This window comes from Bactrocera neohumeralis, chromosome 3, assembly GCF_024586455.1.
Source record: "Bactrocera neohumeralis isolate Rockhampton chromosome 3, APGP_CSIRO_Bneo_wtdbg2-racon-allhic-juicebox.fasta_v2, whole genome shotgun sequence".
NCBI lineage: Eukaryota > Metazoa > Arthropoda > Insecta > Diptera > Tephritidae > Bactrocera > Bactrocera neohumeralis.
This window is the reverse complement of record NC_065920.1, coordinates 40,977,111-41,004,883: the sequence shown is the minus strand read 5'-3', so window position 1 is coordinate 41,004,883 and position 27,773 is coordinate 40,977,111. Positions and strand designations below refer to the sequence as shown.

The 27,773-nt window shown below is 37.6% G+C and overlaps 1 long non-coding RNA gene and 1 pseudogene across 1 annotated transcript in view; one reads left to right on the top strand and one right to left on the bottom strand.

Annotated features, from left to right (window-relative positions):
- LOC126752734 (uncharacterized) overlaps positions 1–18,577 on the bottom strand; it is a 343,225-nt gene extending 324,648 nt beyond the window's left edge. The window contains exon 1 of the long non-coding RNA XR_007666034.1: positions 18,484–18,577. This is a non-coding gene — a long non-coding RNA (uncharacterized LOC126752734). The remainder of the gene's footprint in view (positions 1–18,483) is intronic.
- Positions 18,578–25,470: 6,893 nt separating this feature from the next.
- Positions 25,471–26,110, top strand: LOC126753683 (uncharacterized; annotated as a pseudogene).
- The last annotated feature ends 1,663 nt before the right edge of the window (positions 26,111–27,773 follow it).

Below are 27,773 nucleotides of genomic sequence, written 5' to 3'. Positions count from 1 at the left end.
GAACATTTTCCCGTCTTTGATCTGTACAAGTTGCAAGAGTCTGAAATGTTCGGTTACACCCGAACTTAGCCGAACCTTAGTTGCTTAGTATGAACTTATGCCAACAACTGAAGGTATTTCCTCGGTTTTGTTCTTCGAAAGTTGCAAGAATATAAAATTTTTGGTTACTTGTGGTTTTTTTAAGGCACGTTGTTAACTTAGTCTGTAAAAAATATCCTTTACGGTTTTACCAATAAAGTTGACATAAGTATTTTTCGAAATCTGTCGGATAAAATTAATTCTAAAATTAAATTTAAAGTGAGTTATTGAAATTCAATTAATATATCATTACTGACTAACCTTGAAGTAGCACATTTGGTTTAGTTAAATAAATAAAGTGGAAATCAAAACAACCGTTGAAAGAACTTTACTTTGGCTACTGCTCTGACAAAAAAATTTAATTCGCTACTTTACTGATATAATAATTATAATGACAATTGATGAATTCATGAAATGACTTCTCATAATATCAAAGAAAATATATATTTTTAGGCAATCTCTATATAAATAAGCGAGTAATTTCTACTTTCGTCCGTAATGAAAATAGTTGTTTTGAGGCCAACCTGTTTACCTCTTAGACTCGCTGCGACGCAGACGCTTTGAAAGCTATTGTACATAATAAATAATGTTGTTTCTCATTTTAAAGACTAAGGCTAAAGGAAAAATTTACTTATTATTCAAAGTCTGAAATAATTAAAAAATTTGTTTCATATAAAATATATAACACAGTTCTATAAAAACATTTTTATATTGGCCTGGATATCTTAGCAATATTTGATACTTTCTATATCTATGTATCACGATTTATTTTAGGTGAGACAAACAATCGTTAAGTGAGCAAAATTATTGTAGTCTTTAGCAACATGTAACGAGAGTATAAAAACATATGTGAATTCTGCCAAATTAGCCAAAATATTAGCAAAGCTGAATATCCATGACGCCAAAGTATTGCTATGGATTTTGAGATCAGATAACGTTCTGTATTTTGAACAGGGTAAATCATTATTTTTAATTTCCCATGATGACAATGATCGACCTCATGTGGCCTGACCAGTCATAAACTATTTTGAAAACAGAACAACCTTTTGACTACTAATTGCTTCGGTCGATACAGAACGTCCTCTTTGGAATACATTACTGATCAGCACAAGATCATCAACCTGGGGGAGTTCTTTTTGAATGGAATCCACAAATTGGTGGAAATCTAAACACAAATCATATTTGGTATCGAATATTGGAGTACAGAGCGGTGTGTTTTAGGAGCGGATTTAAATGTTCTAGCATCACCCTCCCCAATAATTTTAGACTCCATTTTGATCATTCTTTGGTTGGTATGATTGTCTGTGACATTTGGGTCAAATGTCATATCAAAATGATAATGTGAATAAAATAAAGGAATTGGTGCTTGAGAATCGAGGACCAGTATCATTGGAATATCGGAAGGATCAGTGAAAACCACTCTGAAAGATCATTTGGGCCTGAAAAAAATTGAATGCACGATTGGTTCCAAAATCACTAAATTTTTTTCGAAAAGCAGTGTCGCGTTTACATTTGAGAAACAATGCTTTTAGACTACCAGGATGTCATTAAATGTTATATTACTGCCGATGAGTCTTAGCTCTATGCTTACAACCCGGAAACAAACCATCAATCGACCGAATATCGTAGCAAAGCAAAAATCAAGGTTACGTTGACAGTTTTCTTCGAATATCGAAGTGAGTGGCCAGAAACGATCTTTTACATATGGCTCAAGCAGCTCACGACTTCCAGTCTTTGACCAAGTATCCTCTGGGTAGCCGAAGAACCTCCGTTTGAAGGCGAGCTAAAATGAGAAAGCGAAACATGGGGTTGTGCGCTGGGTTTGGAACCCGCCACGTAAAAAGCGCACCCAATGAGAGATTACCAACTGCCTCGGATGAGAGATCGCATTCGATGGAACGATGAGCTGTATGAGAAAGCTGCTACGCTGGCTAGGTCATATTGTCCGAATGGACGAAAACACTCCAGCTGTGAAAGTATTCGACGCAGTACTCGCCGGGGGAAGAAGGGGAAGAGGAAGATCACCACTGCGTAGAAGAAGAAGAAAAGAGAAGATAATAAAAAGCGTTTTATTGAAATATAACCTATTTTTTGACGTCTGCATTTCCATTTTTTTTTCAAAACAAAGCTGACATAGCAAAACTTTCAGTTATTTTGTCTCATATATATTTTTTTTTTTGCAAAAGTAAAATTAAAATAAACGATAGTTAGTCCTACAGAACCATTGTTAGTTTTATGAACTGTGGACACAAACATATCCAAAATCAATCTTATACCTAGGGCAACAAACCCACTGGAGACCAGGGTACTTATTATTGAATTCGCTACCGTTTTGAAGCGTTTAAGAAGCACTTGCATAATCACTTCAAAAAGCATTGAGTGTGTTAAGGGGGTATTCTGGTCTAGAAGCATTAATTTTAGGTAATTTTTAAAGTGTCGTAAAAAAAAGGCAATTAATATTTTTACTATCCATTTTCTTATTAGTTATTTGTTAATTTTAGAAGAGTACAGAAAAAAATTAAAAACTAAAAAAAAAGTAAAAATTTCAAAAATTAAGAGCTGACGAAATGTGGGATCTCTAAAAATTTCCACGTGGCCATACCCATGATTTCAACCCTCCTAGTTATCTGAAACCGAAAAAAAAGATTATTAATCCAGAATAATGTCGCAATAGCTGGAACTACGGAAAAGTGGGGAAAAATTTTTTCACAAAATTAACTGAAGTTTTTTTGATCACTTTTCTGACTATCGAATTTTTTAAAAAAATAATAAAATTAAAACTTTGGGGATAGGGCTAGTTCCAACCATAGACAAGCCTATAAAGAGAACTCTATAAAAATTTTAAGTAAATCGGTCGAGTAGAAGTTGCAAGAGATATTAAAATATCGATTAACATGAAGAACATTTGAAAACTGATTACTAAGAACCGAATAATAAAAGCATTTTATTTCTTGTTTCTTGGACTTACCCACATAATGTGTTGCATCATATTTATATATGCAAAATATTTGTGTTTAAAATTTATAACATAACAAGTGCCTACAAATACATATATCTCACTTCATTCTCTTGTGTGCTTGCGGTAGGCACTTTGACATGTTTGCACCAGTAAGCACAGTGCTATTGTGTTGCCACATGCCGTAAATACAAACATTGTTGCAAATAAATTTTTGTCAAAATGCTTTCAAGAGGGTTATTTAGCACACACACACACAACTACATATATATAAACATATGTACATACTCATACACAAACAAATGTTTGAACTACAAGTGATGTATGTCTGCAAGAAAACTGTTGCCTGAAATTGAACATTAGTGCATTTGTATTTATATGTGTGTGTGTGTGTGTGCATTTCTACTCTCCAACTCGCATTGACCACACTTGAGCTTATTTGCATGTGTCAATGGTAATTTTACATTTTATAGGATATAAAACAAAGTGACAAGCGGTTGCTCTGCTGCGGCTCAATAGATATACCAAATATTATAAATTTTCTTTTCGCTCGTCACTGCTGCCAGCCCAATTGTCTTGGGCACAATGCCACGTACGTGTGTATCTGCATATGTATGTATGTGTGTTAGTTTATTTAAAGCTTGCGTGCATGGAGCAGCAGCAGCAGCGTCAGTTGTCAACTGTCACCGGCAAACACCAGCCAACTGTAAGAGTCAGGCAGTAAGCATGTAAGAGCATAAGTGGATAATATACGATTATGTAGCATACTTTTGGGCACTCGGCTGGCCAATTGAATCGACAGCTACAACTCTTCAGTGACACAGCTGAATACACGGATGTGTGCGTGCGTTTCTGAACGAAGGTATCTATGTATGTAACAGTATTTATGGCTATGTGAATGCATTTATGTATAAGTCAATTCCTTGTAAGAACAGTTCATTGGAAAAATAATTTCGAAATCCGCTGAATTTTGAAGCTTCAAATACGCAATAACCTTTTTAGCTGAAACAAAGCTTTCCCACCCAACATAAAATTTTGTGAAAAGGAGAATTTTTAATTCTTTTCATTTTATAACAAATACGGATTATATAGGATTGAAAAACAAAATTTTTTTGAATACGTTTTGAATATTTATACACTGAATATTTAAACACGTTTTGTGGGCGTGGCAGTGAGCCGATTGCGCTCATTTGCCACACCACGCTCCTTTATGTAGCACGTTTCATCGTGATATCTCAGTGTTTAGTCAAGTTAACGCTTCCACGGACAGAGCGACGGACGAAGAGCCGAATTTAAACTCAATTCGTCATCCTGATCATTTAGTTATATGTATATGTAATGGGTTTTTCGATAAGAGCGCTATCAATGCCCTAAAGAGCTCGAATCTGGCAATACTATACATCTTTGAAAGGTCTAGACATAACCCACAAAACGACGCTATGCATGATTAATTTGGATATTGCATTCAACAGTTATAGACGAGTAAACATGGAGTTCACTAATGCCGAAATTGGCGCTACCTTACAGTTTTACTTCGTTAAAGGCAAATCCGCTAGAGAATCCGTGAGATTAATGGTGTTTTGGGGGATGGTACTCTATCACTTCAAACTGCGGAAGAATGGTTTCGATGCGTCAAAGCGGATGAAAACGACACCATGGATAAGCCAGCCGGCAGAAGACCTGTGACGACGAATACCGATCAAATCATGGAAAACATCGAGTTAGATCGGCATGTGGCATCTCGCGACATCGCCCAGAAGACGGAAGGTAGTCACAAAACCATTTTAAACCATTTGCAGAAGGCTGGATACACAAAAAAGCTTGATGTTTGGGTGCCGCATGATTTGACGCAAAACAACCTTCTGGACCGAATCAACGCCTGTGATATGCTGCTGAATCGGAACGAACTCGTCCCATTTTTGAAGCGAATGGTGACTGGTGACAAAACATGGATCGCATACGACAATACGAGTATCAACCGAAAATGGTCGTGATCGAAGGCCGGTGACACGTCGCAAACAGTGGCCAAGCCGGGATTGACCGCCAGGAAGGTTTTGCTGTGTGTTTGGTGGGACTGGAAGGAAATCATCCACTATGAGCTGCTCCCATATGGCCAGATAATTTATTCTACCATCTACTGCGATCAACTGGACGGCTTGAAGCAGGTGATCGACAAGAAGCGTCCAAAATTGGCTACCAGGAAGGATGAAGTTATCAACTAGGACAACGCTAGACCACACATTTCGTTCATGACTCGCCAGACGCTACGGGAGCTCGGATGGGAGGTTTTATCACATCCACCATATAGCCCGGACATAGCGTCAAGTAATTACCGCCTGTTGCTGTCCATGGCGAACGCCCTTGTTGGTGTAAAGTTGAACTCAAAAGAGGTTTGTGAAAAGTGGCTGTCCGAGTTCTTCGCAAATAAGGAGGGGGCTTCTACGAGGGGGATATTATGAAGTTGCCGTCTAGATGGAAACAGATTATCCAACGAAACGGCGCATATTTGAACTAAATCTTATCACTGTAACACTTTTTATAAAGCATTGACTAAAGAGCAAGAAAGCGTAAGGGAGATATTTGTATTTGCTACAATGTCTGTAACACCCAAACAGAAACATCAAAGGCAGTATGTGGAGGTAAGTGAATTTAATCATGTTCGCCTCTCTGTCCATCTGAAAATTTGTACACGTCCATATCTCACCAAGAGGCTACTCTCATAGCTCTCATGCAAACTGAACGAATCGAAATCAAGTGCTTGCTTGGGAAACTTTTGTTTCAGATATCTTCACATCGTTATGAGATAAACTGAGTCAAAAAACACGGTTTAGTCCGCATTCAGTTCTTACAGGGCTCTTTAACCAACGCATCTAATTTACTTGCACTCACTGTCGCTAAGTGTATTTCAATTGTAGTCGTCGAAATTCCTTAAGATCTATCATGTCAACCGAAATAGCCAATTGTACTCAAAAAGGGATGAGTAGCTTTCCCCCTTCCTCTTCCTTTTGCTTCTCATACACTGGTTAAACCTATTGGAACTGACATGTGTGATATAGTACTGTGCACATGAAGCCACTGTACCTCTTCTGTTGGTTTCTGTATTGTTGTTGCTGATATTAAAATACTTGTTTTTGTCCGATCACTTATTGTTGTTACTTTTGTTATAGCATTCTTGTTGCTGTCAAGTCTGCGGCTTTCAGTTGACAAACTGAAGTATCTCCAAAAAGTATACTTACAGCTTACATAACCACTTTTTTAATATTAAATTATTTGAAGAACGCGCTCAAGCTTTTGCAAGCATTTACTTAGATAAGAACACAAGTTTTTCATACGCAATTTCAAGTTTTGTTAAGAGCGTCAAAATTACTAATGTTTCTGAGGGCTTGTACAATTGATGTATTCAGTATGGGAAATGTGGAGAGGAAATTATGTGGCAGTATTCACTTTTATCTTTCCTTCGACTTCAAGTGTCCTGAATATGTCGAACCTTGTGCCTGAAAATAGTTTTTGAGTGAAGTTCTAATTCATCACTTTAATATGAAGAACACCTGAGTTGATTGAAAAGCCGATTGCCATAGTATTTTGGTGAAAGTTTATGGAAATGTGCTCTAGCTGAGCGAATGTGCCAAAGTGCATGATTAAAAAACCCCTACAACATCAGAACTAGCAGAATCTTTAGGGGTCACTCCGGAAAATGTTTTAAAATTCAAAAGAACGGATATGAGGTTCAAAACCATCGAAGCTGAAATACGTCAAATCACAATTTTGTATGTCAGAAATGCTGCAAAGTAAGTCGCTTTTTATTGTGACTGGTCACGAAAAAGATGTGTATTCATTACGACAACTGTAAATGCAAAAAATCAAATCAAGACCAAAGCCGAATATCCATGTCCCCAAGATAATGCTCGGTATTTGATAGGATCAGAAATGCGTACTGTATTGTGAACTTCTAAAACCGGGTGAAACCACTAATGGGGAACGTTGCGGAAAACAACTCATCCAACTAAACCGAGCGATTGGCAAAAACCGAACAGAATTTGCCAGTAGAAGCTAGGAAATAATAATGATACATTATGACAGATCTCGGCCTCGCGTTTGAAGATCGTTTAAAACTACTTTAAAATCAGCGTTTGGGAAATTTTGCCTCAACCGCCTTATAGCCCAAACCTTCTTTCACTACCATTTGTTAAGTTTGGTAGAGAACGCCTTCAATGAAGTATGATTTTATCAGAACAAGGTAATGTAAGATAGCTTTATCCATTCTTGGCGGCAAAAGCGGCGCAGCTTTTTTGGGATGGAGTCCAGAAATCGCCAGAAATAGTTGGGATGGCCCGAATATAATCCATTTCAAATAGAAAATATTTCTTACAAGAACTTGATTTTGATCAATCACATTTTATGTATGACAACTATATGTTATAGTGATCCGATCTAAACAATTTCTTTACATATTGCTTCATCACCTTAGACAACAACCCATGGAGAGTTTCGTGAAGATATCTTGCCAAATAAAAAAGCTTTCCATTCAACCTCTATGTTCCGAACGTTCACTTTGTATGGAAACTATTTGCTATAGTGGTCTGATATCGGTGTTTCCTAAAAATGAGCAGCTTTTTGGAGAAAACAAGGATGTGTGAAAAATGTTGATCGATATTTCAAAAAACGGCCATGGCAAAATACCACGTTCAATAAGTTTTGTCGTTCGATAAGAGAGAGCGTTGATCCAAATTTTTTTTTGTTTTGTTGGTACACTCTTCTTATGAACATATGTGAAATTTCATTTCAATCTGTCAATTCATTCTTTGTTTACAAGCCATTTAGTGTCACCGTGTCACAAATTTTCTTTACAATGGAAAAAATTGAATGTCGAGCAGTGATAAAATTCTTATTTTCGGAAGGTGTAGCACCAAAATCAATTCACGAAGGAATATTGAAAGTGTATAATGATTATTCACCTACAATTAGAACAGTAGAAAGATGGGTTGCTGAATTTAAACGTGGTGGTTCAAGCCTTGCAGACGATCCACTTCCAAAAAGTGCATTCATCACTATAAATGAGACTTGAGTCTATCACTGAATCGAAACAAGAGGGTAAAGAGTGGTATGAACATGGTTGTTCGGCTTCAAAATGAGTTCGTATCCGAAAATCGGCCAGGAAAGTTATGGCATCAGTTTTTTGAGTTGCTAGAGAAATTTTGTTTGTGGATTACTTGCAAACTGGTAAAACAATTAATTCTGCATATCATTGCAACCTTGTTGCATGTTGGAAAAAGAATTCGTGAGAAAAGACCCGGTTTGCAGAAGGAAAAATCCTTTTTTCAACAGGGCAATGCGCCGTGTCACAAGAGCATTTAAACAATGGCTAAAATCGATGAGTTAAAGTTCACATTGTTCGAGCATCTATCGTATTCACCAGATTTGGTCCCCAGCGACTTCCATTTGTTTCCAGAACTCAAAAAATTTATGCATGGCCGACGTTTTTCATCAAATGAAGAGGTCATAATGGCTGTTGAAGCGTATTTTGCAGACCTTCCGGATTCTCACTTCAGCCCATCCCTGATTGGAGGATCGTTGGAGCAAGTGCATTACTGTTCAGGGAGATTATACCGAATAATAAAGTGTATTTTGAATCATAATATTGTGTTTTCTTATCAAAGTTATTGAACGAACTGTTAGACTCAGCACGTCATGCTGATCATCTATATATACATGGTATAGGGTCAGTGGATTAAATGTTACTACAATGATTCAATTCCAAATCCAACTGACTGAATCCAAGAAATTGAAAGACTTAGCCGTCTGTTGACTAAGTGTCGACGTCTATACAAGTATATTCAGATAATATGAATTAATTTTTTTCGAAATTTTGAAAAGGAAATTATAACCTTTTCAAAATTTCGAAAAAAATTAATTCATATGTTCTGAATATATAGACGTCGACAACGAAATTCCGAATTTGAAAAAGATGAAAAACTTGTTTCATGCGGAATAAAGTGATATTTATTGATACAAACCCAGGAAAACGAACGCAAAATTGGGTGAATATGACTTTAAACTACCCTATTCTCTTTATAATAATTCTTCTTATTCTCGAGTTTCGTTTCTTTCAGCGAAAAATTTAACGATCTTTTCGCTTTCAACCCTTGCAAACAAGAATTAAAAGTACTAACGAATACTTCATTAAACTGCTGTTGCCTTAATTACATTTATTATTATACTTATTTATTTACCGCTAATAAGAAGAACTTAGGCTTTAGGCCTTTACACCTCCGATGTAAAGAAAGCACCCAAAGCACCCTATATAAACAAATATTCATATTTTTGCAATTCAAAAATGCGAGTATTTACCCGTCTTTATTGAAATGAGGCAAGCAAACGGTACAAATCTCCATTCACAACACAAAGCTCTTTCAAAAGAATTCTCGAAGTAAACATGGTGAACAACAAAAGCAAAGCTCTGGAGGCAAATCTGCTTTTCACGCTTTTGCAAAACAAATAAAAACAAGCGAAGGAGCAGAGAAACTGTAGCAACAAAAAGAGAGGCAAAAGAAAGCTGACCTACTACCCGCTTTTACCAGCAAATCTTCGTTTAAGTTATTTTGCATAACAAAAGGATTTGAAAACTTTGATTTGCATTGCAAACATTGCAAAAGTATGGTAAAAGTCGCCGAGTTGAACACAACAAGTGCAAAAGTAATAATAATGCGAATGAAAATCGGAAAAGCAACTGGCGATTTAACGGCAAGAAAGCTCTTGCAAACAGTTTGCAACAAAGAGGAATACAACCGAAGCGGCAAAGCGCAAGGAAATCAAAAACAAAACTACAAAGCACTGGAAATATTAGTATTCCACATATACACTCATAGATTGTAGTGTGTGCAAGATAGAAAATAATAACACTCGTAATAATAATAATAGAATTTATCAGACATTTGAGTGCAACTAGTTCGCATTTCTTTAGACGACTGAAAGGTGGTTAGGTGAAAGATTGCAAGAAAGAAAATAACATTAAAATCATTTCATAAATAAGCTGCTAAACTGTGCGAGTGCCTTTATGTGAGTGAAGCCTACTAAGAAATGAGGCGGAGAGGAGTCTGAGCTCATGTGCAGCACTTGGGAGCTCTCTCCGACTTGAATGGGAATCGATATTGCTAAAGTGGTGTAGTTCTAAATATAATATTTAACGCACAAAGACGTAAAACTCATATGCTCATTGTTTGAAATTCCAGTTAGTATATATATTTTTATATGTTTTTTGAACTTCTATGCAATTTTGCTATTCCGAAAACTGAGTTACTCGGCGACAATATTTCAATTGACATTAATAAGACTGACTCTTCGTCATATTCAGTCTAAACACTCTGTATACGCCGGACACTTCGGATTAATATCATGATGGAATCTGTAGAGGTAGCTTCTAAGGCATCCATGTCCTTTTGGTATTTGGGTCAGTTGGAAATCCTTATATTGTCCGTCTATCCATGAATTGATGTCCGATATCAGTATGTTGGTCGACCGGTCTTTGCTGGTGTTCCTCTTTTCTGTCTTTGACTATATATTTTTTTTGACGCTGATAGCCGACTTCTTCTCCTTGGACATCATTGGGCGGCATACTGCCTAATAGCAGCGCCGGTGGATATAGTCCGCAAATATTAATTAAGTATTTGTACTGCAGAAAGTCGAAGCACTGAGCTTGATTTTACGTCTACAGCCTTGATCCATATTGGATCCTCATACAATATTACTGAGCCCATTTCTTTGTGATTATGTATTCCCAGCTGCAACGCACGCAACATCTGTTTGCCATCATTCCTGATATAGCGTTACAGATCTTACTTTCCATGGGTCGAGGGACATCTCTTCTTTTATACAAGCTTTATACATTTTATCGAGCAGGTAAGGTTTTGATGTTATAGCTTCTTTGAGAGCTCTGTTGGCAATGAAATTTATTCTATTTATTTTGATGTTTTTATCCTCTTGAAACTAGTTGCTACAGAGTATTATAGTTTTGTTCACCTAACGGTTGTACGTATCACATAAAACTAAACGAGATAGATATAGTATAATGTATATATAAATGATCAGGGTGACTATAAAAGTTGAAATCCGGTTGACTTTTTGTCTGTCCGTCCGTCCGTTCACGCTGTAACTTAAGTAAAAATTGAGATATATTGATGAAACTTGGTATGCAGGTTCCTTAGTACAAAAAAAAATCGAGTTCGTAGATCGCCAAATTAACCGAAAACCTAATGCCTTCCGCATCATCGGTGCCAACGCAGCAACGGTATGTGCCACTTGCAGGGCACTAAAAACCCCCCCTCTAAGGAATAAGGAACCGTCGCCCACCTTCGGGCCGCATTTGCATTACTTCAGGCTTGCGTTCCTTTTTTCTCATTGAGAGATTTACGTATGCGCACCTACGTCCAGGTCCCGCTTTTTGCTGCGTGGCAAGATTACTGCAAATTTCTAGATAATCTCCCAGTTTGCTTCACTCTCCAGCATGATTAAATAGTTCGCGTTTATTGGGCCGACCAGTTCTTCAATGGCGGTGCGTTCTCGTTGTCAGTGCACACATTCAAAGAATGTGTGTTTAGCGTCGTCTTCTGTCGCGTCGCTGTATAGGCATGACGGCTCTTCGACTTTTCACATTCTGTGGAGGTACTTTTGAAGTATCCGTGACTGGATAACAGCTGGGTTGTGTAAAAATATACTTCTCCAAATTTACGGCTTTTACATGAGTCTTGTTCTTTTATAAGCCTGGCCGCGACTTTCAGTCTCTCATTTTTATTGTCATATTGTTATTGTATTCTTTATTTGTTCTATTGCTCTCTTGTTACTATCGGATGTCTTCTTTAGCTTCCACAGTTTCTTCCTTTCTTATGCTAGAAGGTCAATTGGGGTATTTCCGCTTATAACTAATATTTCATCGCCGAACACTGTTCGGTAGGCTGATGCAACTCTGAGGGCTGCGGTGCGGTGCACTCTGGCCACTACCTTACGCCTGTTTTCCTTTTTAAGAACGTCTGCCTATATCTCCGTATAATAAGACATTAGGAGCTTTCTCTTTTCTTGGCTGGGACCTCCTATGTTGGCCATTAGTCAGCCCAGTTGAGAGGTGATCTTCGCTGCCTTTCCTGCGGATTGCTGGATTTGTACCCAGATGGTTAGTCTGGGGTCCAGTCTTACGCCTAGGTAGTTTACTGCTTTTTGTGCTCGAGGGGTATGTGCTTGTTTGTTAGCAGCAGTAGCTCTGTTTTCTCCGTAGCGAGCTGGAGGTTGTGTGTGTCGAGCTATGTTTGCGCCCGTATCATGGCCTGATTCAGCTTTCTTCGCGCTTCTTCTGTATCCCTCGCTGTGATTACTGCTGCAATGTTGTCCGCGTAGCCAATTAAATACGATTCATGTTGCATTTATAGTTTTAAAATAGCGTCATAGCTAATGTTGCATAAGTCTGGACCTAGAATGGATCTTTGTGCTGCTCCTGACGTAACCGCTATCTGTCGTGATCCTCTTTAGTTTCGTACAGCAGTTTCCTGTTGCTAAGGTAAACCGAAAACCTATAAAGTGCCATAACTAAGCACCATAATTAAGATATAAAACTCATATTTGGTGCAGAGGATCGCAATAGCCAGGGGCATCTGTAGGAAAAATTTTTTTGGAAAAGTTGGCGTGGCCCCGCCCTTTAATAAGTTTAATATAAATCTTTCTTAAACCGCTTAAGCTACAAAAACAAAATTCGCTCAGCGCAAATACTATAAAGCTCTTACCCATACTGTGAAAATGACCGAAATCGGTTGAAAATCTCGTTCACTCCCCATCTAACGGTACTGTGCAAAACTACTACAAGCGAGATAAATCAATAACTAAATGTGTCAGACACGTAAAAATTTGCCGCCGGGATGATATGAGAAAGCTTTATAGAAGCCGGTGTGAAAATTTGACAATGGGCGTGGCACCATACCCGAACTTAGCCCTTCCTTAATTGTTTTGATTTTCTTTTCTATGGCCAATATTTCTTCTTTTTCCCGTTAGTCACAGACGGGGGTGTCTCTGCAGTCTCGTTACATAAGAGCAAAATTTTGGAAATAATGATTCACCAATTTTTTTTACTTGTATAACCGATGCGTTTTTATGTTCCCTTACTTTTAACTGGACGTACAGAATTTGTACGCAGTTCAACAGCTTCACAAAACTTTTCAAAGCATAAGTGTTTGCTACGTCTGATCACTAACTTCAGCACAGCTTTTGCTGCTTGACAATTTCTTCATAATGGCAGCTGTTTATTCTGATGTGTCTGTCTTACGGATTTGCGATGAAAACAAAGTGTTAAGAAATTTTTATTTCTAAAATCGAATAGATATTTTTATCCACAACTGAAGAAACTAAAACTTTTAGTGTGAAAGGAATATTAGTAGAAATATTTTCTTACTGAGAAAAATCTCTAAACTTAATACTCGTAGGCGATAACAAAGAGTAAGGTGTTAATTATACAAACTCTGAAGGGAAGAAAAGTTTTTGAGTTTCTTCTCCTCAAACCGCTCAATTTCTTATAAATTGGAACATCGATTCTAGCTAAAGATTTCCTACTAAATGGCTGAAATGTGGGCATTCACATAGTTAAGCTCACATTTCGCTGTATTGCTCTTCTAGCATTTACTGTTTTTGTGATCTTGGCAAATTCAGGATGATCGCCTCCTACATGCCAACACTCGAGGTACAAAATCATACAATTATCAGTTATACCTCAATTTTCAGTGATTCTCTTACTGATAATCATAGATAATGAGAAGAATTACCGCACCGTAGAACGCAGAGATGTCAATAAAATATATCACTTTAATTATAACTAGAAAGATGCCGAACTTGAGAGTAAAGTTAGTTGTACGATAAAGTACCGCAGTTGTTATCCGAAGCTCCCGTTTGACCAATCTATAATACTCTTTACAAAGATTGCTTACAAAAACTGATTTTAATCAGTTCGTTTGTATAGCGGCTATATGTTATATTGAGCAGCTTCTTGGCAGGCAAAGAACGCGTGCAAAATTTAAGATTGATATCACAAAAACTCTAGTCTTTCTGTTTATGAGATAAACAGACAGAGAGACATTCATGTCTAAATCGACTCAGCTAATTATGCCACATTGTGGTACAATTAATATACCCTTCCAATAAATAACCTGAAATATATAAGCCGAAAAAGTATAGAAGAATGAATTAATTTAATAATTATTCATTTATAATCTTTCTTGGATATATTATATCTCTCCAATTGAAGTTTCGAATACAATGCCAAGAATGACCGGAAGACCACCCTCTTCTCACCAACAGGTTTTCAGCGCAACCGCGACTCGCGGTCCTCCTACTATTTGTATTACTATCATCTGAACAAGTGTAACCTTCAACACGTAATAAAATAAAGAAATAGGTTCTTGAGAATCGAAAAATTAAGATTCAGAGATCTTAACTATATCGTTCGAATATCAGAAGGGTTTTGAAATTTGGAAAGATCATTTGGGCATAGGAAGAGTTAAACTACGGTTTTTTCCAAAATCACTAAAATTTTGCGAAGAACGGCGTCGCGTTAACGTCTGGGAAATAATGCTTTCCGACTACCAGGATGACTATTAACGACTAGTGTTGGATCTATGCTTATCAATCGGCTTAATATCGTGGCCAACGTGAGCCTAAGCCGAAAAAACACACCAAAGCTCGGCCAAACTGTCAAAACGGAATACTATTTAAATGTTAAGCGTTGTTTGCGTGAAGATATTTGTAAAAAGAGGCCGAAATTATTGGCCGACAACTCTCGGTCTTGCACCACGATAATGCACCGTCGCATAATGCCTTGATTCTTTGTGAGTTCTTCGGCAAATTTTCAACTGCTATCGTGCTACAACCGCCGTATTCGCCTGAGACAGCTCCGCGTGACTTCTGGCAATTCAGCAAACTCAAACGACATCTTCAGGAAACCGTTTTGAGAGAATTGAAAACATTAAACGTGAATCGCGATGAAGGGGAAAAAGCATTGAAGGCTATTTCGGAAATTGAATTTAACAACTGTTTCGAGTATTGGAAAAAAACGTCGTCACAAGGCGCAAAGTGAGATTTCTTTGAGGGGGTCGACATTGATTCTGGAGAATAAATTAAGAATTTAAAAACTATGAACAAAGTCCCCCTATTTCTTGCCCATAGTAGGATATATGGCGATTTTTTACATATAAAAAAAATTGAGCAATGATTTTGCTTGACATTTTCCGTTTCCAATGGAGTCACTGCTACGGAAACGTGAAGATTCTTACAAAAGTTTTAGAAGACTCTACTCTTTCGCGGACACAAGTATTTTCGAGGCACAAAGTATTCAGTCAAGTTCTTGAAGTCATCAAGAACAGTGCAGCCTTCTCTATTAATAACGATAACATAGAAAAAGTCAAGAAAACTGTGCTTGAAAATTGTCATGTTGGCAACAGAAAGATGGCAGCGGATCTCAACATACTAGACATAGATCAAATCAACATATTTTGGTGCATGTTTTGGGTATGAAGCGTGTCATTGCTAGTTTGGCACTAGAATATTTGAATATTTTGCAGAAATTAAAACTAGTAGATGTCGCAAAAATTATGAATGACAACTTAGCTGATGAATCTAATTCTTAAAATGCATTACTAGTGATGACGAGACGTGTGTTTAAGAGTATAAAGTCGAAACTGTCCGAAAAGCTATCGAATTGCGGCAAAAAATGAGATGAAAATGAATAAACCACGTCAAAGTCGATCAAAAATCGTCGTTTTCCTTGATTACTATGATGTGATGCATCATGAATTTTTTGGCTGGGGTCCATCGGCTAGTAAGGAATACTACTTTTGACGCTTACCGCCACATTCTAACGTAAATATGACTGATAATATCTTTTTGGGCAAACTCGGAACGAGAGTCTTTGCTCAGCCAGCGTATTCGCCAGATTATCCAGCAAGCTAAAAATTTATTGATGACATGGCCATTTAAGTACTACGGAATATTTTTAAAACTTTAATACAATAACAATTTGTTCTCTCCGGTTAATGCTATCATAGCTTAATTGACCCATATGGATCGGAAAAAACGAGGTTGGTAAGAATTTTTTTATTTAATTCTGTTTCTCACACATAGTCGTACAATAAATATGGCCAACGGCTGCCGAAAACGTGTCCAAGTAAGATTAAGCGCGCAGGGAAATACAAATATTGGCCTAAAAGTAGGCAATGCCACGCCTACTGCACAATAAACGTACTTTATGCACGTGCAGTGAAAATTAAGGTGTTCCGCTTTAAATTTATTGTTACTAAAGACACTTTCGCCGTTACATCCACTGGAAGTATCCATATATATGAAGGTAAGAGGCCAGTGTGGATGTATGAAATGGTTCATACTCACTGCCGATACGAAGCAGCAACACATTTGCACACTTTACATGAATTATTATGATAATTTTTGGTCGACAGCTTTTCGTGTTTCTTCTGGTTTGCCACATTTTTGTTGAACAAATAATGTTCGCTACTTCTAGTGCGGCTGCCAGCGCCGCTACCGTTGCCGCTGCCGCTGCCTGATAATGCTAATAGTTAGTAATAATAATACGCAGTGGCAATATGTTGCCGACCGCACACGCTCCCCACTGCCAACTAGTTATCTGCACGTCAGATTGCACTCATAAATATGTAGCAGAAGTAAAATAGCAGATACACACATACATACATATATGTATATAAGTGTGTGTTTGTGTGTGCCTTGGCGCACTGCCATCTTGTCCGCCCATCAATTATGCGCTCTTCCCGGTTTCTTCCATCCGGCCATATCGTCTCGACCCATATTTGTAGAGCCCGCATGTCTACACACATACTTAAGCATGTATTTTAATGCACAATGTGTGTTTGTATGTGTGCACGTGTGTATTGGTTGCTTGCTGGTTTATGTTTCGTTTTCCACTTGCTCGGCTCTTTTGTTGCATTTCTTGTTGCTACCGTTGTTGTTTGTTTGTGTTCTGTCGCATTTTTTCGCAATTTTACGCCCCTCTGCGCTGCAACTCATCCGACAACGCACACAAAAGTATACTTGAATGTTTCGCCGGCACTACCAACACTACAACAGCATTGCCATCAGTGGCAACACTGCCGCAGTTCAACTGGTTTTTCTGCTCGTTTTCACGCTCGACACTTGTAAGCCGCAAAGTGTGAAATTTATGCATCCACATTTCCGCTTTTCCATTTGCAGCGAGCAAAACTTTACGTTGACGACGCTGGCGTCTGCCCCTTGCAACATGCACCATGCAGCGCCGCCCAGTGCCACGCCTCCCCATTGCATGGCATTGCAATGCAATCGTTCGCTGTAGTGGGCTTTTATTAGTTTTTATTGCCTCATTTTTTATTCAGCAGCGGCCGTAATCAGTGTGGCGACGCTTTTTGTGCTGTCGACATAAAATATGCAGCAGAAAATGCGAATGCTGTTAAAAAGTCAATCAGCAGGAAACTCATAATTTATCACACATTTAAATATTTATTAGTAGATATTAAATCAATTTAAAATATTAAGTTGTTTAACACAGGCCACTGGCTATTTAACCACAATTTGTTTGACATTGCAGGATATTTAGTAGGGCAAAGGAAAAACTTTCAGAAAGAAGGTGTATATTCAGCCCAAATAGAGGAAAATACCATATCTTTTACAAAAGTGGAATGAGAGACTAACACGCAAAATAATCAGGGGTGGAATTCAAGCAATCTGTTGCTACAGAGTTTAATAATTGAGTTCATCCAACGGTTTGTATTACCTTAAACTAATTGAGATTGATATAGGGTTCTATATAGACATAGGATATATAAAAATAATGCCATTGCTCAGTTTAAAAATTGCCAAAATCGGACCAAAACTATTGAAGTCTCCAGATACCTAATATGGGGACCCAACTGCCTATTGCTGACATTGTAGCTAAAATATCGGTCAAATATATTACTGATGTTCGGAGGCAATGAACTTTTAATATTTTATGCCTATTGTCAAAAATAGAATCAAATCGAGTCAATAGTTCCCATAGCCCCTAAACTTAATACAAAAAGATTAGATTGTCAAATACCTCCTTTCCGCCTTTTTGTTTTTTGAATTTCGCGGCTACGTATAGCGCTATAGAGCTCATATCTGGCAATACTATACATATTTGAAAGGCCTTGACATAACCTACAAAATGACGCTAGGCATGATTAGTTTGGACATTGCGTTCAACAGTTACAGACGTGTAAACGTGGTGTTCACTAACGTCGAAATTCGCGCTATTTTAAAGTTTTCCTTCGGTAAAGGAAAGTTCCGTGAGATTAATGGTATTTGGGGGGATGGCACTCTATCACCTCGAACTGCGGAGGAATGGTTTCGGCGATTCAGAACTGGTGAAAACGATACCATGGATAAGCCAGCCGGCGGAAGACCTGTGACGACGAATACCGATCAAATCATGGAAAACATCGAGTTAGATCGGCATGTGGCATCTCGTGATATCGCCCAGAAGATGGCAGCTAGTCACAAAACCATTTTAAACCATCTGCAGAAGACTGGATACATAAAAACGTTTGATATCTGAGCGCCGCATGATTTGACGCAAAAAACCTTCTGGACCGAATCAACGCCTGCGATATGCTGCTGAAACGGAACGAACTCGACACATTTTTGAAGCGAGTGGTGACCGGCGACAAAAAATGGATCTCATATGACAATATCAAATGAAAACGGTCATAGTCGAAGGCCAGAGAATCGTCCCAAACAGTAGCCAAGCCAGGATTGACGGCCAGGATTTTTTGTGTGCTTTTGTTTTGCTGTGTGCTTGTGGGGATTGGAAGAGAATCATCTACTATGAGCTGCTCCCATATGGCCATACGCTTAATTCTACCATCTACTGCGAACAAATGGACCGCTTGAAGCAGGCGATCGACCAGAAGCGTCCATAATTTTCCAAAAGGAAGGGTGTAGTGTTCCACCAGGACAAAGCTAGACCACACACTTCGTTGATGACACGTCAGAAGCTACGGGACCTCGGATGGGTGGTTTTATCGCATCCACTATATAGCCCGGGCAAAGCGCCAAGTGATTACCACCTACCTGTTCCTATCCATGGTGAACGCCCTTGTTGGTGTAAAGTTGAACTCAAAAGAGGCTTGAGAAAAGTGGATGTCCGAGTTCTTCGCAAATAAGGAGGAGGGCTTCTACGAGGGGGGTATTATGAAGTTGCCGTCCAGATGGAAACAGGTTATCGAACGAAACGGAGCATATTTGAACTAAATCCGATCACTGTAACACTTTTTATAAAACATTGAATAGCAGAGGGAGAGACAACCTAATAAATTAGTAAGATGCCAAATTTAAATGTAATCCTTTCTAGATTTCGTTGCACGATTAACATTGCATTCTTATGCAATAATTTTTAATACCATATAACACCTTAAAGTTGCGAGAGTATAAAATATTAGAAAACACTACTTCTTGTTTGTTATTATACCTATATTTGCACTGGAGCTTTTTTCGAAACAAATTTTTATTTTCAACTACCACAGTTTTCTGTCAAAGAACAAAAAGAGCTCACTGCTCATCCAGTGAAGACGCAATGAGAGCAAAATTTGATATTTATATGTAGATATATTTCCAGATAATAAAAACACCCTTGACGCGGATTAAACTTATACTTCATCAATCATATGTTTCCGGCCTATTCGGTCTTCTCTCTGGTCGATTTGCTTTTAGAACCGGCCAAGAGACAATAAGTTTCTCAGCTGCACGACGCCAATGTTATTTGGGTTGAGAAGAACACGCAAAATGACTCCTTATTATCTCAAAATACCCTACATAAGTTTAAAATTATCAAAGGTGATTTCTTAATTCATCGTTTTTAAGCGGAATTTTATGTAATGTAATTCTCCACAACAGACTTTGAGGCAAAATATAGCTTTCGACATCCAAACAGATGGGCTAATATCATTTACAGATTTCAAATGTGTAACTATACAATTTTAACTATTTAAAAGGCAATTATTCTTAATTTATCATAAGCCGGAAAAATATATTAACTTCAGTTGCACTGGAGGTTTAATACCCTTCACAGGTTCGACCACTTTGTGTGCCAGCTATATGCTGCAGTGGTCCGATATCGGCGGTTCCGACAAATGAGCAGCTTCTTGGGTAGAAAAGGTGTGTGCAAAATTTACAGATCTAGCTATATGCAAAACCTGAGGGACTAGTTCGCGATTAAACAATAGACGAACATGCCTAAATCGACTCAGCTCATCACGCAGATCATTTATAACCCCGATGTTTCCTTCTGGGTTTTACAAACTTCGTGGCAAACTTAACATATCCTGTTCAGAATGGTAGAGAATAATAAAATAGCATTTAAATTACTACTTTTCTTGCCTCAGCTCATGAAACACCATCAATCACCTGCTATTTTTAACAAAGATGGTGTTGAGATAATTATTGTAGTCACTGATGGTCACTTTCTAATGATATATCACTTTCACTTATCTAGGTCAAACGAACGACAGAGAAAACCAAGCATTAATATGTCACTACTAAATAATGTTCAACTTTTTCTGTTTCTGTTAGGGTGCCCGCAAACTGGACGCTTAAAGTCGAGTCGACCGAATAAACCACGTCCAGCACGTAATGAGGAAAATATAGCAGTCGTAGCTGAGAGCGTACACGAAGACCGTGGAGAGTCGAGGCGCCGTTCGCCGTGCAAGAATTGAAGCCGCTCAACTTTACCATGCGACGTACATATGTAGTTTCGCTCTATGAGCTCGTGAAAAGCTCCAAGAAGATCCCATGTTTTGAGCCAAATTTTGCTTAACGATGAGGCCCATTTTTGGCTTAATGGGTAAGAAAACTAGCAAAATTGCCACATTTGGGACAAAGAGCAATCTGAAGAGATTCAACATCTACCATTTCATCGAGGTAAAAAAAAAACGGTTCGGTCTGGTCTGGTCAACGGTCCACACTTCTTAAAAAATGATGACGGTGAAAACGTAACCGACAATGGGGACCGTTATCGTGCCACGATAGTCGACTATTTGATGCCGGAAATTGAAGCTCGTGATCTCGGCGACTTTTGGTTTCAACAAGACATTGGCACCGTCCCATACACCGCACCAAGCAATGGATTTATTGAGAGAACATTTCGATGAGCAAATAATTGCACATTTTGGGGCGGTCGATTGACCATCAAGATCTTATGATATGAATATGATATCAGACCGTTAGACTTTTTCCTGAGGAGATATGTAAAGTCTAAAGTCTATGCAGACAATCCATTCTGCGATTCTTCTTAAAAAGTAAACGAACTTTTGATGAAAAAATTGATGTTTCCTATCAACCACCTCCTTGATTCGCCTAATCTATCACTATGTAACTATTTCATATTTCCAAAACTGAGAAATAATATGAAGGAACAATTTTAGGATGATAACCCAGACGTTAAAATAGTCGTAACTGATGTGCTGAAGAACTTTCTCATAGTAAATGACGTAACAAATCTATGCTTGCGCTGGTTGTGCATTCCAAGCGTTGAATTTAATTTAATGAAACCCATTTCGAATAGATAATAGCTTTCAAAGATAATATAAATCAAATTTATTATTTCTCTTTCCGCATACTGATTATTACAACGCTGTCCATGATTTAGAAAATGTGTTTGTTTACTAATTGCATTAAACCGGCTTCTGTAACTAGTGAAAATAATGGAGATATTCAAGGCAGAAATCCACACAAATGACATTCATGTTGTTGTATCTATAAATAAACATCAATTCACACTTTAATAGAAATTTATATAAACTTAAATACATTCCATATTTCTGAAATATGGATACCTCAATTACCAGCATATAAATGATAATTGTGGCTTTTACCTCTTAATTTGCCAAAAAGCCTCGACACAGATAAATATTTGCTCAAATTAAAATTGATTATTTACTTAAATAAATATTTTAGCAAACCATTATTACACGCATTATCGCATAACGGCAGTAAATGCAGGCGTATGGTGAAAGTGCTGAAAAAACGCACACACACATATATACAGATTTGTGAACATATACCACACATAGAATAGAAATAGTAGAAAGCAAAATAATTTATCTCTACAATGGCGCCAAATTAAAGTTGAAACTAAAGAATGGAATAACAACAACAGCAATAAAAATTAATATTAACAATTAAAACTATCATTACAATGTTTATTTGCGAAAACATATTTGTGAGCAAACACATGACACAGAGACACATACACGTGCACGCTTACGCCGGTATATTTGTGTAATATTTAGTGTCATTAAATGCAAAATTACACAAATTCGTAAATAAACCGCCAAATGAAAGTTAGATTTTCTGATTGTTGTTAGCTTAACCAAACTTTCGTAATAAATCTGCAAAATACATTAGAAGCTGAGTGCTATATATCTTAATTAAGTACGGTGATTTATTTGAAATTCATATACGAACACACCCTGCAGAAAACTAACTAGTTATGAGTTACCACACAACCAGTTATATGTATACTAACTATCTCATAGCTAGTTATTAACTACTTCACACTTAATCTACAACTTACCGATCCAAACGAGCTTAGATCTCCGAATAAACAGCCCTTGACCAGATAAAGTCCAGGCCCATTCCGGTAACGTAGAACCGGTTGACGTGGGAATGGAATCGATGCAATCGGTGCATGGAACCTAACACTCTCCTCCACTAAATTCACAGCGACCATACTCACAAACTAAACGAAAGTGTACAGACTTGACCTTAATATTGCAGTAGATTCCGACTGTAAATAACCCTAAAATTTTAGGTGTGAAACTCGACAGCCTGTGCTCCTTCACTCCTCATGCGACCACGGTTATTGCCAAAGTACAAAGCTGTAACAATATTTTCAAGTAGTCAAGTTCTAGCTGGCAGCACATGGGGAAAAGACAAAGAAAGTCCTTAACTAAGGCGCACCAATATGATCGGCTGGATGCAATGAAACGCAGACGAAGAAGCTTCGGACATGTCAGAATACTGCACTCCGGACTACGGAATATCCTTTGATGTCTGCCATCGAACATCTGCACAGTGAGGCACGAATGCTCCCAATTAAGGAGCATAATGAACTCCTCTCCAAGCAGTTTCTGTTGGGGTGATTTCATAGAAATCATCCTTGCAGTCACATGCTTGAAGCGGAACCGCCTCCTAAGAGCATCAAGAGGTCCTTTCTCAACTATGTATATCGACGACAGAAGATAATACGCCTACCAGACTTCGGTCGCAACTAACTTCTGACATGCTATTCACGGTGGAACCATAAAGTAGTGAAACTACCACCCATTGAAGACGACGACCTCGAGTTGCCGGCAGAATCGAGCGTGACCCTTCCGCAGCTTCGTTCTAGATACTGTAGCGGGTTGAACTCCTACTTATCCAGAACCGATCCCGACATATCAAACATATGTCCAGCATGCAACGAGTCCCCGCAGAGCTCTAACCACCACTTTGCATGCCCAGCTAACCCTTTCAGACCTAGGGATATTTTTCTTAATAATTTCACATTAGACGTTGGAATACAATTTCTTTTTGTAAATATAAGCCAAAATTAACCTGAAAAACGCTTCCAAAGTGTCCTTTTTTAAAAACAGGACATCGCACATTTGTGGTATCTAGGTTATAAGCTGTAAAATATCCCTCAAAAATAATACAGGATCATTCTTCAAATATTTTATTTAACTCAAAAATTTTCAAATACTTCACTATTTTATAAAAATCATTTCAACTTTAATTGTTTGAATAAAAGAAAAGAAAATTAGGTTACTAAAAAATAGAATGCAATTTTATATACTTTAGTCAGTTACGTGTATGGTACTTTTCAAAACAGTCCTTATTTTTTGGCAGACAAAGGGTAACCTTACATTTTTGGTATCTTCCTCTTGATCGACTTCCGCAATCATTGCGGCAAACCCTTGGCGGATCATATGAAATTGAAGGCCAGTGGTCATAGCGATCATAACGTATGTCATAAGGTGCATCATGAGGTCGATATTTGGTTCCGTAAAAGTCTGCAGGCAATTTAAAGAGTTCAACCTGATCAGGAGCTTCGAAGTAAGCTGCTATTACAGTGCCAAGCTTCATTTTGAATGTTAAAAATGACTTGAATTTCGACTTTGGTAGTCCGGAAACCTTGCAGTCTCCTCTGTATTCCATCCCTGAATTATAGATTGCCAGATCAAGAAAGTGAAACAACACCTTGACAGTCCATTTCTTTGTCTTCATTTTAATTCTGAATATTCAATAGGCCGGGGTTTTGATCTGATTACTTGCCGAGCAGGGCATCTTCCAGTGAATGGTATCATTTGCTCATCAATCGAGTAGTTTGTAATATCAGTTGCCAATTCATTGCAGCGCTCCCCAATTTCTATGATGGGTTGAACTCTCCAAAATTTGTTAGTGGAATCTGGAACAGAAACGTGTACAAAGTGTATGTCTGACCGTAGTTGGAGAAATTTGTCTCGAGACATTGAATTAAATATGGCAGGAATTTTGCATTCGTTTGACCAATACATTCTTATAGCAGGGTAGCCAAGACAGCCCATTATAATTGCACACCCGTAAAATCGTTTTATATTGGCTGTTACATAACGCGCCTCTTGACCACGATTAGCCAAGACGTACTTTTTGGTAAATTTCACCACATTCTCATAGTGGTAATCCGGAAAATAATTCTTTAAGTATTCTAAAGGTGTCTTCACCCATATTTGATTTTGGCAACCATAACTTATAGAAAGCTGTGTGTTCGGAAAGGGTGCATTTTTCCAAATTTCTCTCCTGGGGGATGATTTGGTATAGCGTTCGATGACGGTTGTATGACCGCTGGGCCCGCGAAGTTTGATTGTTGAGCTTCTAGATCCCCTTCATCGTGTACTTTCATCGCTTTCTTCTCCACCAGCGTTTACGTTAAACGGAGTCCAAGTTTCATCTACATTGCCATCATCATCACTGAAGTCTATATCAGATTGATCTAAAATGTCTAGGACTGCTTTAACGTCATCGCTGCTGCCCAAATCGAAAAATCTTCCTAGAAATTGGGAAGATAACCAGCCCTATCACGCAATCCATCGTAGACTGTTTTTTCGGGAAAGGTACGAAATTGCTAGAGTAGAGTGGCATTCACTGAATTCACTCGGAACGGAAAATTTTGAATTTTATTGGAATTTTTGTACGACAAGTTTTTGCTAGCGGAGAAATAAATTAAAAAAATAAAAATGTAAGTTTTTATTGAATTCAAACTATAACATATTTGTTAGCAGTAAAATAATCTTTAATGCGATTTCCGCAGGTCCTAAGTAATTACCACCAAGCAGCAATATGCACTAATAGTTAAGCTGTTACAGCAAAAACTTGAAATGGCGCAGGGTTTTACCAAGTGCCCTAAAGAAGAAGTGGCAGCTTTTTGGAACAATATGGCCCAAGAACTCAACAGTGTTGGTCTGCCTATCAAGGATATTTCCAGCTGGAAGAAGGTAATACAATAAAGTTGTAGTTTTTATTGTTGTAACAGGATAATTTAAAGCTTGTTTGACTTATTTTATATTAGGTATGGCTTGACTGGAAGGCCTACATAAAAAGAAAATTGGTGGAAAATAAAAAGGAGCAGTCAGCTTCTGGTGGCGGCAGAAATAGGCAGCACCATTTCAGCGAATTGGAGGAAGCGATAATAACACTAACCGCATTAGAGACGAGTACAAGTGGAATTAAAAATACAGTGAGCATGGGCTTACCAATGTCAGCAATGAGACAGAGGCCGGCATATCAATGACATCAGTGACCTGCAGTCCAGCACTGCCTAGACGGACTGCTAGGTCACCGGATACATGTACAGCCGATTTAATAAAAGAACAACTTACAATTCGAAAAGAATTTCAGGAAAAGGTTATCGATAAGTTGGACGATCTTTCATTAGGTATGCGACGACTAGGCAGAGCATTGGAAATGCAAAACGATTTAAAAAAGCGGAAGTGGAAGAAATTAGAAGGCACAAGATAGCTATGGAGAATTTGATAGCTACTAAGAATTCCATAAAACATTAAATGTTAGAAGTAGAGGAAAAAAAATTGCAAGCCATTACAAAAAATAATTATAATAATTAAATAAATACTTAATTAAAACTATAAATATTTTGTGTTAATATTTATTTAGGATATTATATTCGTGTAGGTGTTTCACATATAGCTTCTCTGATTTGTGAAGCTGCATCATTATAAGTTGATGAAAAAATTTCATTACTTTCTGTACAAATATTTAGTTCCGAATTATTTTTTAAAATTTCATCATTCACGCGATAGTGAATGCAAACGTTGTGTAACGCTGCCGCAACATTAACGATTTGATGTGCTTCCATTGCTCGTAGTGAAGCTCACGAGCACCCAAAAGACATCTAAATCGATTTTTAAAAACACCGTTTTTGGAATTTTTGTAACATATATGTTTGTATGTATAATACCCAAAAGCCAAGTGTTTCGGTCACCATCAAGGTACTTTTTCTCATGAAAATAACGAGCTTTGCTGGCATACCGTATGTGGGAGTCGTGATTGCTGCCAGGAAACTGAGCATTCAAATAACGTATTTTCATATTATTGTCACATATCTGCAAAACATTGATTAAGATGTTTGAAATGTGAATTTGTCACAAAACTTACAATCATGGCATTGATAATAAAGTATCCTTTGCGGTTATAATAGAGAAACTTATCTTTAGTTGGAGAAACGATTTTAATAATGTGTCCCGTCTACACACAAAATCGCGCCTGGAAATCCGTATTTCTGTAAAAAATCCTTTTTCGTTTCACTTTTTTCAAAGTTACTTAACTCGAGGTTTATCCACTGAGGGCACAAATGGGACTGAAGCAATCCCAATAATTCTTTTAAGATGCAACAAAAAGTTGACTGAACCATTGGAATATCGAAGTCTTTACCCACTCCATGCTGATAGCCTCCTTCAGCTTAAAACCGTAAAACCTCTTGAAGAACTAGCATTCCTCTCTAGAACATCGAGGACATACGTAAAGGCCGCCTTATTTAAGCGATAGTTTTTAATAAACCTCTTTTAGAAAAATAATTTTAATAAAATTTAACAATCCATATTTTGTTCGTAAAATCAATTTGAATATAAACGATTTCAGTTTTATTAATCAAAATTTAAGTTTTTTCTTCTACACAGCTGATTTCGAAATGTCAAAATTCAAAATTAAGTCTGTCAACAAAAGTTTCGAATTCACATGGATTCAATGATAGCAAATTATGCGTATTCGTAGCGGACATTCGTATTCGTAGCTTTGCTACGATGGATTGCGTGTTAGGGCTAAACATATTTGTGAGCATGTAACTAAACTGTAGTTAAAACCAGATCTCACAATTGTTATAGCTAGGTCTGAAAGGGCTAACCTTACAGGGGCTATGTCAAGTTTTTGCCCAATTTTTTATTTTTGGCTAAAATATACAATGGATTCAACCAATTTCTGACATACAGACATATCAATATAAGAAAAGGATTATCCTTTAATACCAATTATATATATCACACATTGACTCACATTTTCGATCAAAAGTCAACTATAGGTATCCGGGTCTAAATATTCGGTGCCTAGGGCTTGAACATCTTTTATTGGATTTAAACAATTTTTGGTCATAAGGTGACACACACTAAAT